Source organism: Macaca nemestrina, chromosome 14 (assembly GCF_043159975.1).
Source record: "Macaca nemestrina isolate mMacNem1 chromosome 14, mMacNem.hap1, whole genome shotgun sequence".
Taxonomy (NCBI): domain Eukaryota; kingdom Metazoa; phylum Chordata; class Mammalia; order Primates; family Cercopithecidae; genus Macaca; species Macaca nemestrina.
In genome coordinates, this window is record NC_092138.1 from 71,818,767 (window position 1) to 71,838,205 (window position 19,439).

At 37.9% G+C, this 19,439-nt stretch overlaps 1 protein-coding gene across 4 annotated transcripts in view; it reads left to right on the plus strand.

The window, feature by feature from the left end:
• Window positions 1-19,439, plus strand: part of LOC105480979 (phospholipid phosphatase related 1) — a 292,606-nt gene that overhangs the window by 193,365 nt on the left and 79,802 nt on the right. Inside the window, exon 1 of one of the 4 annotated variants that reach the window (XM_011740209.3) lies at window positions 16,871-16,887. The exons of the other annotated variants lie outside the window; for them this stretch is intronic. The gene's annotated coding sequence lies outside the window, so the exon portion shown is untranslated. Of the gene's footprint in view, window positions 1-16,870; window positions 16,888-19,439 lie in introns of those variants that run through there. 4 annotated transcript variants of the gene reach the window in all.

Below are 19,439 nucleotides of genomic sequence, written 5' to 3' on the forward strand. Positions count from 1 at the left end.
CAGGGCCTGAGTCTGCCTTAGTCATTACAGAGATATATGCCAGGGAAAACAGCTGGAGCTATTGAAAGTTACTGATTGTTCTTGTTGTCATAGGCTGTTTGTGCTGCTATAACAAACCACCATACGCTGGGTGGCTCATAAACAAAAGAAATTTATTTCTCCTAGTTCTGGAAGCTGGGAAGTCCAAGATCAAGGCATCGATAGATTCGGTGTCTGGTGAGGGCCCTCTTCCTAATTCATGGATGACTGTCTTCTCCCTGTGGTCTTATGTGGCAGAAAGGAGTGAGAGCGCTTGCTGGGTCTCTCTTATAAAGGAACTAATCCCATTTATGAGGGCTTCAACCTCAAGACCTAATCACCTCCCAAAGACCCCATCTCCTAATACCATCTCCTAATACCATCGCTTGGAGGCTGGGATTTCAACATATAAATTTGAAGAAAACACAAACATTTATACCACAGCTCTTGTGTATTATGAAAACTTATATTTTTTAAAGTTGTTACACTCGTATACCTGAAGGGGCAGGAAGAGAAGAGGCATGTCCTTGAAGGCCAGAAGGGAGAAAGAAGGAGCATATTCCCTAAAACTAGAAAAGAGGAATAAAATGGTTAGGTTTTTTTTTTTTTTTAATTTAAGTTCTAGGGTACATGTGCACAACGTGCAGGTTTGTTACATATGCATACTTGTGCCATGTTGCTGTGCCGCACCCATTAACGCGTCAGCACCCATCAACTCGTCATTTACATCAGGTATAACTCCCAATGCAATCCCTCCCCCCACCCCCTCCCCGTAATAGGCCCCAGTGTGTGATGTACCCCTTCCCGAGTCCAAGTGATCTCATTGTTCAATTCCCACCTATGAGTGAGAACATGCGGTGTTTGGTTTTCTGTTCTTGCGATAGTTTGCTGAGAATGATGGTTTCCAGCTGCATCCATGTCCCTACAAAGGACACGAACTCATCCTTTTTTATGGCTGCATAGTATTCCATGGTGTATATGTGCCACATTTTCTTAATCCAGTCTGTCACTGATGGACATTTGGGTTGATCCCAAGTCTTTGCTATTGTGAATAGTGCCACAATAAACATACGTGTGCATGTGTCTTTATAGCAGCATGATTTACAATCCTTTGGGTATATACCCAATAATGGGATGGCTGGGTCATATGGTATTTCTAGTTCTAGATCCTTGAGGAATTGCCATACTGTTTTCCACAATGGTTGAACCAGTTTACAATCCCACCAACAGTGTAAAAGTGTTCCTATTTCTCCACATCCTCTCCAGCACCTGTTGTTTCCTGACTTTTTAATGATTGCCATTCTAACTGGTGTGAGATGGTATCTCATTGTGGTTTTGATTTGCATTTCTCTGATGGCCAGTGATGATGAGCATTTTTTCATGCGCCTGTTGGCTGTATGCATGTCTTCTTTTGAGAAATGTCTATTCATATCCTTTGCCCACTTTTTGATGGGGTTGTTTTTTTCTTGTAAATTTGTTTGAGTTCTTTGTAGGTTCTGGATATTAGCCCTTTGTCAGATGAGTAGATTGCAAAAATTTTCTCCCATTCTGTAGGTTGCCTGTTCACTCTGATGGTAGTTTCTTTTGCTGTGCAGAAGCTCTTTAGTTTAATTAGATCCCATTTGTCAATTTTGGCTTTTTGCTGCCGTTGCTTTTGGTGTTTTAGACATGAAGTCCTTGCCCATGCCTATGTCCTAAATGGTATTACCTAGGTTTTCTTCTAGGGTTTTTATGGTTTTAGGTCTAACATTTAAGTCTCTAATCCATCTTGAATTAATTTTCGTATAAGGAGTAAGGAAAGGATCCTTAAACTGAAACTGGAAGCTGAAACAGGTCTTTCTATTAATGGAGACATATGTCCTCTTGGGTGGCCGATCTTCTGGGAGGTAGTGGAACCTCAAAGGTGATGACCACATGGGGGCACCAAAGGAGGCTGAACCTTGGACCCTACAGCTCCAAGCCCCAGCAAAGGTGCGTGTGCCCTAATTGTGACACAAAAGCAGCAGAGATGGGAACTTAAAGGGACTATGTGGGCTGCATACAAAGGGCTGCAGAGTTAACCAGTATAGATCAGCACCTTGAGGGCCTCTTTGATGCACTAGGATCCCATAGGGGAGCCCCAATAATCACGACTTGGAATACATTTCCTGTGGCCCAATGTGATGGTGGCTTCAATGCCATATATACATGGACTTTAAAAAATAAAAAAATGTAAAAGTGTTCCTTTTTCTCTGCAACCTCACCAGCATCTGTTGTTTCTGGACTTTTTAATAATTGCCATTCTGACTGACATGAGATAGTATCTCATTGCGGTTTTGATTTGCATTTATCTAATGGTCAGTGATGTTAAGGTTTTTTTCATATGTTTATTGGCTGCATGAATGTCTTCTTTTGAAAAGTGTCTGTTCATGCCTTTGCCTACGTTTTAATAGGGTTTTTTCCTGTAAATCCATTTAAGTTCCTAGTAGACTCTGGATATTAGATGAATAGATTGCAAAAAGTATGATCTTGGCTCACTGCAACCTCTACCTCCTGGGTTCAAGCGATTCTCCTGCCTCAGCCTCCCAAGTAGCTGGGATTATGTGCCACCACACCCGGCTAGTTATTTATATTTTTAACAGAGATGGGGTTTCACCATGTTGGCCAGGCTGGTCTAGAACTCCTGGTCTCAGGAGATCCACCCACCTCGGCCTCCCAAAGTGCTGGGATTACAGACACGAACCACTGTGCCCAGCCGGCTTGCCTTTTAACTCAGATTAATCTGACAAATTCAAGATGACTGCTTAGGATGTTTGAGATACTTTGTTATTGCTGTCAGGAGCACACACACATGCACACATTCCATCAAGAAGTTCCTAGCTGTTTAGGGAGAGCAGGTAAAACCAACCTAAATGGTGAGAAAAATAGTGTTGCAAACTCCCCTTACCCACATGCCTGTGCAGGTGTCTCCTTCTAGGCCTAATATAAGCTCCCTCCACTGACCAAAGCTCTGGTTCACATGCTCATCATACACAGTAGGGATGCAGTGGAACAAATGCTGGATTTTGAAAGCAAAGAGTGAGGTCCACATCCTTTATTTGGATGCTAGTTTCTTTTATTCCTTCACCTGTTAGTGGATATGATACTTGCCTCACCAACTAGAGAGTTGGTCAGAATATATCACACTTAAAAATGCAGTGTACAGAATTTTTAAAGACACTGTCAAAGAATCAGTATATAAAACAGACAAGGAATTAAGTATAGAGGGTAAAATGTAAAGAAGCAGAAAAGGTAAATAAGTTTGCTTAACAAATTTAAACAAAAGAAGAAAAACTGGACAGAGGTTGAAATTGATAGTAAATTCCAGTGAAACTACTGGGGAGGTGACGTATTAGGGAAATGAAATTATTTAAAAGCAGAACCAATTGAGTACACCATAAATGCTAGACAGCAAAGGGGAGTCATAATCTAAAATAGTTAAATAGTGAATTTTGTGCAGAAGTAGAAGGCAACTGGATAAAGTAGCAGCCTAATTTTTGGGAGAGATTGACTAGAGAAGACCAATAGGAAGTTAATAGAAACCCACAGGAGAAAAATACAAAATAAATGAGTTGAATGAATAAGACGAGGAAAGATTCCCCCCCACCACCCACCCACCTCAAGTCACTTTCTTATTTACCTAGGAGTTAATATAAAGTGTTTCATGAACTGGAGCCCCCAAGGAGAATCATGTGACCATTCGTACAACCTGCCTTGTTCAAATTGGTCATTTCTAAACTCAGAATAAAAAAGTTGTTAGGTCTGCTTCTAGAAGTTTGTCTTGTTTGTTGTCGGATCAAGGGTTTGATGTTGGATCAGAGCCACAATGACACATTAATTCACAAGTGTAACTGTATATTGAAATGACAAAGTGTATCTGTAGTCATTCAGTAAAAAGAACAACAGTGCAGTGTGATATTCAAGGATTAGCTGTGTTTATTATTTTGCATCTTATCAAATTTGCAGCATTCCCAAGATCTCAGAAATAGAACAAAAGCTGGTTCTCGTATGTACCCTGTAGCCAATTTTGGGGCACTGATTACCTATTCCATGAGAATATACAAACTTTTAGAAATTAACACTTATTTTTTTCCATTTATAAAACCAATACATATAAAATGCAGAAAAGAAAAACTCATCAAGTGCTTAATCATTCATAGGAATACATTTCCAATAATTTGATATATTTCCTTCCAATACTTTCTAGGCATGTTTTATTTCATGATTTCATGCTGTATTTCACAGATGGCTTTTTTTTTTACTTATCTTTATAATAAAAAGGACATTTAAAATACTCTTTTAAAATAAGGTGCCCAATTCTAAAATGCTGTGTGCATTTGAAAACTTTCATCTTTGAGTTTCTACAAAAAGATCTTAACTAGGTCTTTAATAGGAAGTAAAATTCAGCAGCAAAACTGACCATAAATTTACAGAAACCATTCGGAGGGTCAGAGCCAGCAAAGTCAGCAGATTCTAAAGCTTCTCCAATTTCTGTGCCTTGCCAAGTGACTGAAGTGGAGAGGCAATTTGACTATTGCCTTCTGACTTTAATTAATGTTTAATACTCAGTGGCAAAAGTGCACTTCCTCTTGTAAGTTCTCATTAAGTTCTTTTTGAGTCAGTTAACACTCTGTTTATAAAGATGTGGGTATTTTCTCTTAATTACTGTAATTTTGACTACTGCTGTAAAAATCAGTGCTCCATGTTACACTGTCAGAGATCATTACAGATGTATACAAGCTTCTCCCCTCCCTCTCCTGGAACCAATCCATCTCTGGAAATTAAATGCGTTAAAAGATTTAATAAAGAAAACGAAAATCCAGACATATCACATCTCATTTCAAACCATTCCAGAATAAAACCAGGATGTATTCATCAGGATGCTGAAATGTATTGTTTAAACATTAAGGATATTGATGCAGAGTTCTATTACTTATAATAAATTATTGTAAATCCAGTTCATTCCACTGAACAAGGATGAATTGAGATGACCGATGCTCATGGAAGCATATTTTTGATTTCTGGTATTTCCTTTCATATGGAAAGACACCTGTAAGGGCATAAACCCTGGCCTCTGTCCACACCTTCAGTTGTTCCTCCCCTGGGATGGAATAAAGTACATGATTGCCAAGTTTGGAAGAACTAGGCATGCATAGCTCAGCATCTTCCTTTCTCCTTCCCCTTGGGAGCCAGCTACCACAGGAAATATGTGTTCTAGTCTGTTCCTTCTGTGTGGAGGACTGGTTTTCTAGCACTATCTATGATGCAGTAGGCACATCTACCTAATTTTGTGGTTCAGTATTAAGAGGTCCACCTAAGTATCTAACCAGCCTTTAGAAGTAACAAGGGACTATTTTGATCTCTCTCACACCTCTCTCTCAACTGATTCAAAACCTGTCGTGGGCTAAAGTGGGTGCTATTTTATCAACACCACCAAAACATAAAGGCTAGTTTCAAAATAAAATAGAATTAAAACATCAGACTTTTAGACATTATTAAACTTTTTTTTTTTTGACTAGTCATTCTCTGCTCTGAATTTGCAGTTTTGTTTTGTTTTGTTTTTTCCTTCAGTAAATTCTGCTCTACTCTCTGCCTTGTAGTGTTTAATTCTGGATCTATTGAATAAAAAGGAAGAGAGCTAGCTATCTGACCAGACTTTTCCTTGGCAGGAGGTTGTTATTCCTCATGCACTGATATTTGTCCTCTGTCGTATCAGGCATTGCTTTCCCTATTAATGACGACTTGGTGAGGCTAAGAGAATCTTCCAAGCTTACACAGCCATTTAGCAGCAGAACAGGGGTTTGAACTGTCCAACTCCAAGGCCAAAGTTTTTCTTCAGGAAAACTTTCACTATATCCTTTCCTACAACCGCTACACCATGCCCAGTCCTTTCACTGTCATGACTGTTGTGGGAAGGGAATAAAGAAACAGAAAATGGTGTCCCAATTAAAATAAAAAACTTAGAGCAGTGGGAACCATCTGTAGCCTGGAGTCTCCTGGCTATAAAAGAGATATTTTTCTTAGTTTTGGTTTCTTTCTACCCCCAAAAGGGTTAAGCCATATACACCAAGCAGAGATTTAGCACAAATTTTCCTATTGCAAGAGTTTAATATTCTCAGGTACTTTGGAAAATGGAGGAAGATTCCACATTGTTTTTTAAAATGTCTTACCTGATTATGCTATTGATTGTTTGGGGGCTAACCAAGGCTCTTTTCAATTGCAAAACAAATCTGATGACCTTTTTCTCTCAAATTTGTTTAATGGCTTTGAAAATGTTACTACAAAAGTCAAAATGTCTTGAGTTTACTACCCAGGGAATTCTCAACCTTGAGAAACATTCGTTTGTGTCACCACAATAATAAAACCCATATATTAGAGAAATATCAAAGTATAGTCTATTTTATTTTAGTGAACTTTGCTCATGGTTGATTCACTTGCTTTAGAGTAGTCTATTTTCCTTCCTGTTGCTGTATGCAGCATCAGAGAGAAAACCAAGTTTATACTAATCCATATTGACACAAATATTCTGAATTTCCCTCATTATCTTCCTTATATATTTTTACTTTTTCTGTCTTACACTTCAGACTTCCTATTCTTGATCATCAAATTATGTGACCTAGTTAAACGTAATTTTCAAAGCATTACTTTCAAAGGTAAATTTTAAAATCACATACAAATACACATTTCAGCACTTTCATGCTTGCAGAAGCATATTGCCATGGAAAAAGGCCTAAGTGCAGCCACAAGTGAATGAACAAAATATTTGAGTACAGTTAGTGACAGGAAGTTGAACTGATTTGTGGGAGGCCAATTTTTCTGGTGCTGTTTTATTTTTTTAATGTCTTCGAAAGTAAACAACTTTTTATCCAAAAGCATTATTTACAGGTCTCTGAGCCTCACTAAGAAATTCTGGGATATATCTCAGATATCTGCTCTCCTGGTTCTGCAAAAACTGGTTCAGGTAGACCAGTGGCCTTGGCCTTGGAGCGTCTGTTCTCACTGTGGTGCTAGTGTCACTGGGCAACTGGGCATCATGACATAAAAAGGCTACATTTTACTGCTCCTAAATTGTTCTGTTTGGTGGGCTTTTTTCAGGTTAAGTAGATAATTGTATCCTCCTCCTCTTTTTTTTTCTTTTTTCTTAAAAAAAATCATGAAGAAATTGGGGCTAAAAGAGTAACAAGCAATTTGCCCAAGGTCATAGGTCAATGAGTAGCAGAGCCTGGACCTTCTGATTACAAATCTGCTCTTTGTACTTCTCAGCACTGATTCACATATCACAATAGCATTGGGCCTATAATCACATCCCTAGTTGCCTGCCTGCTGAGCTACATCTGTGTTTTCATGGAGAGATTAGAATTATACCAGCATTTCGGCCGGGCACGGTGGCTCACGCCCGTAATCCCAGCACTTTGGGAGGCCGAGGCGGGTGGATCACGAGGTTAGGAGATCGAGACCATCCTGGGTAACGAGGTGAAACCCCGTGGCTACTTAAAAAAGAATACAAAAATTAGCCGGGCAAGGTGGCGGGCGCCCGTAGTCCCAGCTACTCGGGAGGCTGAGGCAGGAGAATGGTGTGAACCCGGAAGGCGGAGCTTGCAGTGAGCCGAGATCGTGCCACGGCACTCCAGCCTGGGCGACGGAGCGAGACTCCGTCTGAAAAAAAAAAAAAAAAAGAATTATACCAGCATTTCAACCCCATCACTACCTTGCCCTAGCTGTAAGGTCTTGGGCAAGTTATTTCTTCTCTGTGAACCTCAGTTTTCTCAATCAGTAAAATGGGTATAAAGGCACTCAACTTTATGAGGGTCTTTTAAAGAAAATGTCCAGTTGTTCATAGGTACCTAAAGACTTCCCTTTATCTTATTAACTTTCTTTTGGCTTATCTGACTCCAGCTAAAATAAATATGTGTCTGATCCTACACTGAACAACTTTCTTACCTGATCCAATCACTGAAACCTCCCCATTCAGGTCAGCATCTGAGCACTTCAGATTCCAAACCTGTGTTGGAATATATGTCTCATATATATGACTGACCTTTCCAAATAGACTTGAATTAGCTTTCAAGGCACATTTAGATTAAGCCCAGAATCTTTTTCTGAACTGAAATGTAACTGCTACTCAACATATATTTCATTTACCAACAGATGGCTGCATTTAATTCTGTTTACTACCATAACAAGCTTCTCTAAACATAGACATGCCAAACTAGATGTAGGTGTGTGATTTTAGGGCCATTCTTCATTTACTTCTGAAAGTGTAATGATTAAAAAATTATTTTGTAACTGGGGAAAATGAGTAATGTTTACAAAAAGAGAAAGTTTGAATCACAAACTTAAAATGAAAGTGAGCTCATCAGAAGGGTTGATGGTGGTAGAGATGATACCCTGTGCCTTGGGCACTGACAGAATGACCCAACGGGGATGGGAGTTGTCATGGTTTTAATGTTTGTCCCCTTCAAAATTCATGGTGAAATTTAATTGCCATTGTAAGAGTATTAAGATGTAGGACTTCTGAGATGATTAGGCCATGAAGTCTCCACCTTCATGGGTGGGATTGGTGCCATTATATAAAGACAAATTTGGCCCTCTCTTGCTATTGCTCTTTCTCTCACCTTCTGCCATGTAATGTTTTAGCGAGAAGGTCCTTACCAGATGCCACCTCCTTGATATTGGACTTTTCACCCTCCAGGACTCTCCATTGTAAGTCTCAAGTATTGTGATACAGCTGCACAAAATTATCTAAGACAGAAGTAGAGACCAGAATCTCAGGACCTCAGTTATTCAGAAAGTGGCCAGAATACCTTTGCATTGAAGGGTATAATGAAGACAAGATTACCCTTTAAACATGGCTTGAAAATCATTTTTGGACTTTGCCCCCATGTAATTCCAAAGTCAGCTAAGGCTACTTGACCCCTTAATATCATTATAATACCGACTCAGTCCTCCATTCTGTACTTGCAGAGGTCCAGAGTCCTACCCAGTATTTCTGTGATTTCTTGGGGTAGGGAGAAGGTGGTGAGAGGCAAGGAATGAAAGGATTTACATTTACATGGTCACCTCTAGCTTCATGCTCCTGATTCTGCATATTTGGCTTAGTTTGTGTGACTCCTCTGTACTTCTCTGTCATTCAAGTTCTTATCCTTTTCCACGCGTCATCAACATGGAGCTAAGATGTTGGTTTTCTCCCCGCCACTATTTGTAACATACACATACCCACTCACAAGGCAGTTGTTTGTAGAAAGTATAAGGAGAAGAGGGTGAGTTTACCTCTAAAAAGCTTTCTCATTATGTGGAAAGTTTTAATGGCTACTTCACCTCCAGAGAACTATCTCAATGGCTTCCCACCTTTTCTCTCTCCCAATTTACAAATTTATAATTTGTTAAAAATGCAGAGCCATTTAGCCCTCCTTTTATTGACTTGGGGTTTTACCTTTTCTCCAATCTCCAAGTGTATTTTTGTAAAAAACCAAACAAAAGTTCTGTACCTTAATACTATAAGGGCTTAAGTTGAGATATATATCTCAGGCATTAGAGAGAGAGAGAGAGAATCTCAACTAGAAATTCCTGTTTCAGGAGTTCAGAATATGGCCCCATAGGCCAAGACAAATTCTAGACCAGAATACCTAGCCTTTGTCTGCTAGTTACTTAGAAGTGACTTCATTGATTTGTGTTAAATAAATGAAGGTGAAATCTGAATGAACCTTAAAAGTGGGTGAGAATTAGTCTGCCTTCTTATTCTCCAAATAGACTTGAATCAAAGAAATGTATAGATGTGTGTATCTGTGTTTAAATGTCCTTACTTTTTGCTGTTTCTTAAGATCCCGAATTTCAGTAAGTCTCAGGATTCTAATTTCTAAGTTGTAGAACTAACATATTCTGAGTACAGAGATTAAAAAAACTGTGATATCAAGTTTTTCTATAAAGTATGATAATTCATACATAATTATACCTGACATCTAGCATTTATATCATGGCAGATGTGGAAATAATTGCATTTATTTTCAACGGCGTTTAACAATCTTTCTATCCATGAAAAATTGTGAGTCTTGTGTGTCTAAGGTAAATAAATGCAGCTCTTTAGCTCATCTCTGCATTCCACATTTGCATATTTTACTTTTTCCCCCCCCCCATTCCTTTCATGATTGTTTGACTTTGCCTATATGGGTAGAAGGGGAGAGGGAAGAACAGACCAGTATTTGTTGTACTGAATAAGTTTCAAACACAGGGAGAACTGTTTAATTTCACTCTCATGACAGTTAGATGGGAGCTGTAAGCATTAGTGATGCTAGTTCACCATGATGCAAATTCAGCTTTCTTCTCAATTCCTGGGATTGGAAGTGCTGAATCTGCAGCTGCTGCGATATTAGTCTCTCTTTTAAAAACTTGTTTTAAAACCTCTAGCATCTTTCATTTATCTTGGAAAAACCGAATATGTACATAATGTACTTTCATTTTCTAAAGTTTCATTTAGAACAGATGACATTTCTATGTGAATTTTTTCTAAGAAAAAAATAGTTTCTTATCTGCTTTGACTTGTTGATTATTTCTAAGTGCTCAATTACCGAGAGCACTTCTCTGGGTCTAGCTCTCCTGCTGATAGAACACCAATGCCCCCTACTGATACATTTCTGAAAACCTTTCCTTAGAAAATGAGAACATAAACCTCTCACTTACAGGCACAGTATTCACCAGCTTCCTCTGAAAAAGATGCGTGCTTCTAGGCTCATCTTAGTGTGTCTTATTAGCCGCTCATTAGTGTAATTTCCTGAATTAGTCTTTGCTAAAGCAGCTATGAAGTTATTTCATGCTTGGCTGGCTTTACAAAAAAAATAATTTTAAAGATATCAGCAGAGCTTTATACCTGACAAAATGGGAACCAGAACTAACATTTGATTATGGTAATGTAATTCCTGTTACATTATATTTATATTTAGAGTGGGAGAGTTCCTCACAATACCTTCATATTTGTCTTACTGTTTCTTCAGTATTTGTAGAATTTCTGGTGGAGAGACTTTAAAGCCTGCTGTTCTAGGTTTACTTGAATGCCTTCTAATATTCTCTCCATCAAGTAATTAATTGCCAGGGTTATGCTTGGTTTTCCCTAGCAATAGAAAACACACTACCTATCAAAGCAAACTATTGCATCTATCTTGAAACAATTCCAAAAAATGTTTATGCAAATTTTTTCTGTCTAGCTTCCAAATACATATCGGACCAATTTTACCCTCTGGCTCTTATAACAACTTTTGCTATAACAAATATAATTTCTCGTAATTCTTCTAATATTTGAACAGAGGAATCACGTTCTTCTCCCGGCATTCTTCTCTTCCCTGGTAAAATAACTGTCAGAGAAAAGGCAAATATTTCTATAAATGTGAGACCAAAGGACAGAATGCCAGTAGAATATATAATTCCTATTTTTAAATCATAGACTAATTATTACCCTCTCTCTCTAAACTCAAACACATACACACACACATATACACATTTTCTTCGTAGTTACCATAGCACACTTGAAAAAAATGACCATATTTTTTTCCTTTTTTAGTTAACATGTAATAATTGTACATATTTATGGGATACAATGATATTTTGATACATGTATACAATGTGTAATGATCAAATCAGGATAATTAGCAAATCTAATACCTTGAACATTTTTTCTTTGTGTGTGAACATTCAAAATCCTCTCCTCTAGTTTTTTTGAAATATGTATTATTGTTAACCCTCAAAAGCAAATGCAACAAAACCAAAAATAGACAAATAGGACTTAAAACTAAAAGGCTTCTGCACCACAAAATAAATGATCAGTAAACAACCTATAGGATGGAAGAAAATATTTGCAAACTATATGTCTGACACAGGGCTAATATCCAGAATCTACAAGAAACTCAAGAAAAACAAACTCATTAAAATGTGAGTAAAGGACAGGAACAGGTGTTTTTCAAAAGACAACATACAACTGTATCTTTAAACATGTGAAAAATGCTCGACATCACTAATCATCAGAGAAATGCAAATTAAAACCACAACAAGATACCATCTTACACCAGTCAGAATGGCTATTATTAAAAAGTCAAAAAACAATAGATGTTGGCTAGGATGTGGAGAAAAGAGAACACTTATACACTGTTGGTGGGAATGTAAATTAGTACAGCCTCTATGGAAAACACTATGGAGATTTCTCAATAGAACTAAAAATAGAACCACCAAATGATCCAGCAATCTCACCACTGGGTGTCTACCCTAAGGAAAATAAATCATTATATAAAAAAGATACCTGTGCTGTTATGCTGTTATATGTATCACAGTACTATTCACAATAGCACAGTCATGGAATCAACTTAAGTGTTCATCAATTGATGATTGAATAAAGAAAATGTCGTGTGTGTGTGTATATATATATAGCCTACATATGTAGATATATATATGATGGAATTGTGTGTGTGTGTATATATATATGTATATATATGCACACAATGGAATACTACTCATCTATAAAAAAGAATGAAATCATGTCTTTTAGCAACGTACTTCGATGGAATTAGAGGCCATTATCCTAAGTGAAATAACTCACAAACAGAAAGTCAAATACTGCATGTTTTCACTTGCAAATGGGAGCTAAACAATGGGTTCACATGGACATAGAGAGTGGAATAATAGACATTGGAGACACTAAAAGGTGGAAGAGTGGGAGGAGGGTGAGGGTTGAAAAATTACCTGTTGGGTACAATGTATGCTATTCAGATGATGGGTAGGCTAAAAGCCCAGACTTCACCTCTGTGCAATATTTTCATGTCACAAAACTGCACTTGTACCCCCTAAATACATAAAAATAAAACTAAAAATTATTGTTAACCATACTTACCCTACAGAACACCAGAACTCATTCCTGCCATCTAGCTGTAATTTTCTATTCATTAACCAACCTCTTTATCCTCCTTTCCTTCCTACCCTTCCAGCTTCTAACAATCACAGTTCTAGTTCCCCCTTCTATGAGCTCACTTTTTTTTTTTTAGCTCCTACACATGCAGTGTTTATCTTTCTGTGCCTGACTTAATGTCCTCAAGGCTTACTCATGCTGAACAAATAGCTGAATTTCATTGCGTGTGTGTGTGTGTACCTATGTACCATATTTTCTTTACGCATTTATTTGTTGGTGGACATTTAGGCAATTCTGTATCTTTGGTATTGTTATTAGAGCTGCAATGAACTTGGGGGTGCAGGTATCTCTTCCATATACTTCCTTTCCTTTGGATGAATACCCAGTAGTGGGATTGCTGGATTGTATGGTAGTTTTATTTTTAGTTTTTTTCAGAAACCTCCATACTGTTTTCTATAATTGCTGTACTAATTTACATTCCTACCAGCAGTGTATGAGTTCCCTTTTTGGAGGACTAGAGGTGAGCAAGAGAGAGAGGTAAGGGTAGAAAAACTGTTGGGTACTCTGCCCAGTAATGGGATAATTCATACCCCAAATCTCAGAATCATGCAATATACCCAGGTAACAAACCTACACATGTACCCCCTAAATCTAAAATAAAAGTTGAAAAAAAAAGATTTGATTCCTTAAAAAACAGTAACAGTTCCTTTTTTCTTGCATCCTTGCTAGCAGTTATTTTTGATAATAGGCATTCTAACTGGGATGAGAAAATAACTCATTGTGGTTATGATTTGCATTTCCATGGTAATTTGTGATGTTGAACATTGTTTTCATGTACCTCTTGGCCACTGGTATGGCTTTTGAGAAATGTCTATTCGGATTACTTGTCCATTTTTAATCAGATTTTTATTGTTGAGTTGTTTGAGCTCCTTGTATATTCTGGATATCCACTTGTTAGAATGGGAGAAAATATTTGCAAGCTATTCATCTAACAAGGGGATATCTAGAATATTTGTCTATTTTTTATTGCTGCCTGTGCTTTTGAAGAATTACCCATAAAATTTTTGCCTAGACCAATGTCCTAAAACATTTCTCCTAAGTTATCTTCTAGTAGTTTTGTAGCTTCAGGTCTTACATTTAAGTCTAATTCATTTTAAGTTGATTTTTGTAAATGATTAGAGATAAGGGTATAGTTTTATTTTTCTGCCTATGGAGATCCAGTTTTTTTCTGCATCACTTATTGAAAAGGGTATCCTTTTCCCAATGTATAGTCTCAGCACCTTTGTTGAAAATCAGTTTGCTCTGAATATGAGGATGTATTTATGGGTTCTCTATTCCGTTTCATTGGTCTGTATGTCTGTTTTTATACCAATACCATGCTGTTTTGCTTACTATAGCTTTGCAGTATATTTTGAAGTCAGGTAGTGTGATGTCTCCAGCTTTGTTATTGTTGCTAAGTACTGCCTTGGCTATTCAGGGTCTTTTGTGGTTCCATACAAATTTTAGAATTGTTTTTTTCTCTTTCTCTGAAGAATATCTTTGGCATTTTGATTTGGGATTTTGTGGCATCTGTGGATTGCTTTGGGTAGCACAGTCATCTTAACATCAATTCTTCTATGAGGATAACATGAAAAAATTACTGTCTTTGAACTTAGTAAAAAAGAGACAATTTCAGCTTCTATGAAAATGTGTCTTGTTCTTCAAAAGATTCAGTCTCAAGGTTCCTTCATAAATGCCTTGTAATTGTTATCAGACCTGCCTTCTTAGCCCACATATTTTTAAGCAAGCAGTGTCTGATGAGGATTTCCAATAAAGTTGGGAAATTACTGAAGTTGGATTAAAGTTTAGGAAAATCAGCCAATGTCTTACAAGGCCAACTGGATCTTTGTTAAATGCTTATCATTCTACTGAGTGTCCTGCCACTTCAGGCAGATGCAGAATCAAGATCCTGGTGCTTTCTGTGTAAGTCTCATTCCCTCCTTTTATTTTCAGTTCTATTTGCTAAGTGTATAGGTAGCCAATAATGAAGGCATTGCCATACTTTACTTCAACACAGTAAAACAAGCAATGACCTTAAGCCATTAATAACTGGGACCAATAGCCACACAAGTGTTCATGGGCTTGTTTTGCTACCATGTCTGCAAAGTTGCTCTTTGCTATTATAATGTGCTTAAAATAGTGCAAGATTGTTGTATGTCTTGTGTTCTTTCCAAAGCAGATACTGAGATGGAATGGGTACATGAAAGGTTTATTGGGGAATATACATGTGAAGAGAGAGGCAGCAGTACTGGGCAAGTGGAGACATCACTCATGATGCAGACAGATGAAGTCTCCACCAGGCTAAGAGAGGTGTTCTAGAGCAAAGATTGATCATTCAGGGAGTCCTCAGTTGTACAGAAATGGCTAGACCAGAGATGTCCAGTCTTTTGGCTTCCCTGGGCCATATTGGGAGAAGAAGAATTGTCTTGGGCCACACATAAAATATACTAACACTAACAGTAGCTGATGACCTTTGAAAAAATCACAACAAAATCTCATGTTTTAAGAAAATCCATGAATTTGTGTTGGGCCACATTCAAAGCCATCCTGAACCGCATGCAGCCTATGGGCTGCTGGCTGGACACACTTGAGATAGACCTTCACACCCCGTTTTGGTTAGCCATTGACTGGGGACACTTAAGAATGTGGCATTGGCTACCATTGCCTTATGGCAATGGCTACTCAGTCATTGGCCGGGGCCTTATCTGAAAAGAGCAAGCTCACAGCTCAGATATGAGGTAGACTCTGAAGGAGCTAACAGCTGGAGGGTGCCAGATGATCACATTCCTTATAACTGGCTGGCAAAACCTTTCTTGAAGAAAGATCTGAGTGGTACAAGTCAGTTTTTGTCACAACGGTTTATGGTTACCAAATCAATCAACCAACATTTGTAGTGGTTGCTTTAGCTGTCTGTTTCTGGGTAACAAACCACCTCATTTTAGTAGTTAAAAGCCCCAAATGTAGTAATTTATTTTTTAAAATACATTTTATTTTGCACAGAAATTTGTGGATCAGGAATTCAGAAAGAATCTGGCTGATTGGGTCTTGCCTACACTTTTCATGTGGCTGCAGTCATCTAAATTATCTACTAAACTGGGAATCCAAAATGGTTCACAAGTCATTGGCAGTTGAAGCTGCCTGTTAGCTAGGCATTTGCTGGCACAGCACCGACATGTGTCCTCTTCATGAGCCTTGGACTTCTCACAATATGAAAATGAGTGAGTGAGTTTGGAGTGTGGACACTTCAAAAAGAGACATTCCAAGATACCAAGGGAGAAGCTGGAATTCTTTTTTTTTTTCCTCTGATATAGTCTTGGAAATCTTGCCATACCCTTTTAATCCCATGCTATTGGTCAAGCAAACCACCTTCAAGGAGAGGAGAATTAGTTTCAACCTCTCAGTGGGAGAAGCAGCAAAGAATTTGTTGTCAACTTTGATCTTCCATCTTTGTGTTTTGTTAGAAAAAGAGTGCTTACTCTCAATTCTGTTACAATAGATGCTGTTAAAATCCTTTTTTATCTGTGATGCCTCACCAAAATAATTTCCATTTCTCCAACCATTGCTCCTTTGACATGATGCTGGGTTCCTGATTGCTCTCTTCTTAATGTTTTTCAGTTTATATCTGCCTTATTCTAAGAGCAGCATTACACCAAGTATTCTAAATGTAGACTGATCACCCTAGAGAAAAGCAGAACTATCACTGCCTGTATGTTCTAGAACTGCTAATGGAGTCATGGGAGACAGAAGTTTTTGTGGAAGTGATGCCACAATATTCATGCACATTGAGTTAACCTTTTCCACAAACATTAATTAAGTGCTCACTGTGTACTGGGAACTACAAGTACTGAGGCTACAATGATAACTGGAACTTGGCAACTTTCCTTGAGGAGTTCACAGTTTAACGGTGAAGATTGTCATGCAAACAAGTAATTATTGTTCTCTGTTATGTACTATAACAGGAAAATAAGGCTCTAAGTGAACACAGAGGAGAAAATTTCTAATGCTTCCTAGAAAAAATAAAGAGGCTTCGCAGTGCCTGTGAATACTTATTATGCCTCAAAGAAATTCATTAGGCAAAGAAATGAAAGAAAGAATAATTGTAGCAGAAGGAAAAGCATATGAATAGGTACGGAGGTATAACAAAGTAAGACACATGTAGGTAACTTTATCTGAAGTAGAAATGTATGATTCATCAATTGGATACTTGCAGGTGACAGCTTTGAGATGAGGTTGGAAGGGTAGAGAGGACCCAGGCCATCAGAATCTTAAATTTCATAATTGGGAGTTGGGATTTTTATCCTCCAGAAAAAGGACATCAATGAACTTTTTAGAAAAAAATATGTTAGTGGAAGTGCAGCAAATGGACTCTTCTGGACCAGAGCAAGACCCAAAGTTGGGAATCTAGCTAAGAGACTTGTGCTGGAAAGAAGTGATGAGGGCCTGGATTAAAGAGCAGCAGATAGGAAGAGGAACAGTTTTGAGTCATAGTAAGGAGAATAAATTGATCAGATTTACAGTCTGGCTCAATATGGAGTGGAGAAAAGAAAGGAGGACTCATGAATGACTCTCCATTTTCTGTCTTGATTAACTGTATAGACAGTTGTCTAATTTTCAGAGAAGGAAGTACTGTGAGAGGAGGCTTCAGGAGGTGGAGGGAGGGGACATTATGGTTCAGATTGGGAAAATGTTGAATATAAGGTGCCTAAGAAACTTCTAGTAGGAGATGTTAAGTGTGGATTAAGAAAAAAGGGTCTAGAGCTCAAGAGAGTGTTTTGGGCTGGTAGTCTAGATCTGTGAATCATCAAATTATAGGTGGTAGTAGAAGCCACTGGAGAAGCTCAGTAGAAAGTAAGGTCTAAGAACTTAGGAAAGGAGTTTCCATGATAAATGAATATTTCAACAGACAAGAGATAGCTGAAACCCCGGCAGTATATGACATTCCTTCTAGTACAGTAGGGAAAGAATACAGAGTTGATGGTAGAACCCCGGAAAACATGACCATTTGAGGTGTGCACGTGAGGTGAATTGATGAAAGAGACTTGATATGGAATTCTTTTTTTTTGAGATGGAGTCTCGCTCTGTTGCCCAGGCTGGAGCGCAGTGGCGGGATCTCAGCTCACTGCAAGCTCCGCCTCCCGGGTCCACGCCATTCTCCTGCCTCAGCCTCCCGAGTAGCTGGGACTACAGGCGCCCGCCACTTTGCCCGGCTAGTTTTTTTGTATTTTTTAGTAGAGACAGGGTTTCACCATGTTAGCCAGGATGGTCTCGATCTCCTGACCTTGTGATCCGCCCGTCTCGGCCTCCCAAAGTGCTGGGATTACAGGCTTGAGCCACCGCGCCCGGCCTTGAGATGGAATTCTGAGAGCTAGGAAAATAACCACAAAAAAAGGGAAGCAAGGGCAGAGATATATTCAAGAAAAAATGGAGTGAACAGGAGTGTCAAATGCTTCAGAGACATCAAATAATGTTAGGACTGAAAAGTGCCTAATGAATTTTTCAATTAGGAGGTTATTGATGACTTTAATGAGATGATTTGAGAAGAGTGGAGGAAGTCAATGAAGTTAACCCCCACGTAGCTTTGCAGTGTAGGAATGTAAACAGATTGAGTAAAGGCAGTAAAAATGTAAAAGAAAAAAATATCAAAGCATGGCTTTATTTTTTGTTTTGTTTTAAATGTTGAGATATGTTCAGAAGTAGTGAAGATGAAGAGATTCAAGATTCAGAAGGACAAAAAATAATTAATAGGGTTACAAGGAAGCTAAATTAGTTGACAGCTGAGAATGAATAATTTTTTTTTTTTTTTTGGTATTTCTGTTAAGTTACATCTATGCTGTCTCATCATCATCACCCAATATCTGAGCAAATTCTTTTAGAACAAAGTGTTAGGGGTTTCCGTTTTTTATCTCTATGATTTAAAAAAATCATTCTCTCATTTCAGATATAGTGTTGACTAAGATAGTAGGTTATAATTTGGAGATAATCGTTTTTCTAGGTTGACATACAATAAAATGCATCTTCGATGTAGCGAAAATCATACTGAAGACAATGTTAAAACCAAGAATTTTTATTCATTAAAATATGCCATAAAATGTTAAGCCAATAAATACCTGGGAAAATGTGTTACATATGTATCTGATAGAAGATATTAGAGTCCAGAATTTATTAATAACTACAAGTCAACTAAAAGAAAACTAGAATGCAAAAAACACAAAAATAGGCATTTTATTAAAAAGGAAACACAAAGGGTAAATATATATATGAAAAGATGGCCAACCTTATTAGTCATTAGAGAACTGCAAGTTAAGAATTCAATATACCTACTAGTACTATATTTACTAGTTGAAAGACTACACCAAGAATTGATCCTGTGAGTAGTTAAGAATTCTAAAACCCTGCTGCTGAGCATGGAAAAGAAAAACCACTTTAAACACAATTTGATATTATCTTACAACGTTGAGCATGTATATTAACCTATGTT